At 42.8% G+C, this 1,922-nt stretch overlaps 1 protein-coding gene and 1 pseudogene across 1 annotated transcript in view; one reads left to right on the forward strand and one right to left on the reverse strand.

The window, feature by feature from the left end:
* The window catches only part of LOC105817518, an 8,002-nt pseudogene extending 6,711 nt beyond the window's left edge, over positions 1 to 1,291 (reverse strand).
* The window catches only part of LOC105817672 (zinc finger protein 225-like), a 29,752-nt gene that overhangs the window by 1,262 nt on the left and 26,568 nt on the right, over positions 1 to 1,922 (forward strand). The window lies entirely within an intron of this gene.

The raw sequence follows: 1,922 nt of genomic DNA on the forward strand, positions 1-1,922 counted from the left end.
CTAATTTCTTTCTATTTTTAGTAGAGACGGGGTCTCGCTCTTGCTCAGGCTGGTTTCGAACTCCCGAGCTCAAACAATCTGCCCGCCTCGGCCTCCCAGAGTGCTAGGATTACAGGCATGAGCCACCGGGCCTGCCATTTTAAATGGAGAGAACGAGTATTCAACAGGAATCTGTGTGAATTGTATTAATTCCTATAATAACGTGAGCCTGATAAAATGTTGGGATAGACACACAATAAAAAGAAAAGAATGTAATGTGGGCTTTGTGAAATCAGATTCTGACCTTCATAATATAATCAAATAAAATCTTTGTGTATTTCTGGGGTTTTTTTGAGTGTACATGCATAATGTGTGAACAAATATTTTTACTGATTGTCTCTGGCAGTGAGTATTTGCTGGCATTTTTCCATTTTGTAATTTTATGCATTTTCTTTTCTCAGTGAACATAAACTTTTCCAAAGCAGTAACACAATATCCTGAAAATCACTTCATGTAAGTACATTTTTTTTTTTTTGGAGGGACTGGTTCTTTTTTTCAAAAAGACACTTGTCAATATTCAGTATCAAAACAGTCGCACTATTTATTGGTTCTCTCTTTCTCCCAGTTGGCCCCAAAGAGACCACACCAAAGGAGAGTACATTTTAAGCCAATAAGCTACAGGATGTACACCTAACAGACCTCACAGAAACCTCATCAAAAAGTGGGGATTGGGCAGGGGAAAAAAACTTGAAAAGATCAGCACACCGCCAGCCCACAAACTAGAGAGTTCTCACAGCCAGATGCGGGTGGCCAGGGTGCCCCAAACCCAAAGAAGCAAAGTTTCAAAATAATATAAAATTTTCAAAGTTTTGTACATAAGTTAGTGAAGATTTCTCCAGCACCGACTGATACAAAAGCACAATGAGATGGCACTTTGAGAGATAGCAGCTTCAGACCCAGAAAAGGGTAACGAGATGAGTTTCATACGGCTAAATCAGTGGCAAAAACGTAATTTTCTTTCAAGGAGGCAGGAGAGCGATTAAGTGGTCCACTCAAAGTAAGGGGCACATGATCCTTTCTGTGAGTTGGTTAGGAAGGGGATAGGACAAACATTTGGTCTCAGAGGTCTCACCATCTTAATTTGGTCACTTCTAATGAAAAAAATAAAACTGTCCAAAGATACCTTAAAGCTGAAAACCTGAACAGCATGCTTTTGTTGTTGTTGTTGTTGTTGTTGTTGTTTTTGGCTTACTCCTTGGGATCCCCTTTCAGGTTTGGCAGGTACTTTGTACAGAGCAACGAGGTTTCCCATAGTGATGTCTTTCCCTGGGCCCTGGTTCTCAGTAAGACAGGCCCATACCTATTTGCCTCCTCCATAGAGTGGGCAATAATGCATTAAGCTGCAAAGTCACCTTCCAAAAGTGAAAAAGGGATTAGATTGCTGCATCAGAGCTGTGGAAGTATTTGGAATGTTTACAAATGGTTGCTACACAACGACAAAAGTAGTTACAAAATGTGTACATCACAACATGCTTTTAAAGACATTTTGCATTGTGCTCACATTCCCTTAAATGTTCCCAAAGGTCCTCAGCCTCTAGCCCACCTGGAATCTCTGGGAAGAGGCAGAGACAGTTTCGTGAAAAAGATGTGGTGGGTGGGGTGGAGGATGGAGGGGGACGGCGAAAGGAGAAACAGCCTTCCAGTTAAAGATCAGCCCTCAGTTTAAAGGTCAACTTCGGGCAGGCCGGCCTCAGGCGGAGTCAGGTCAGAGGGAGAAGCAGCGGCAGGGCGGGACTGGGGTGCTCTACGTCTCATTCAGGTCAAGCAGAGTCTGGTCCAGCATCCTCGTGTACAGAGGTGCCCGTCTTCGGTACATTTCAGTTTATCTTCCAAATCATCAATTGCCTTTTCCAGCTTGGCTATCCATCTCTCAGCAAACTTAG

The sequence above is a fragment of the Propithecus coquereli genome, unplaced genomic scaffold (genome assembly GCF_000956105.1).
Source record: "Propithecus coquereli isolate 6110/MARCELLA unplaced genomic scaffold, Pcoq_1.0 Scaffold42, whole genome shotgun sequence".
In the NCBI taxonomy this organism is placed as follows: domain Eukaryota; kingdom Metazoa; phylum Chordata; class Mammalia; order Primates; family Indriidae; genus Propithecus; species Propithecus coquereli.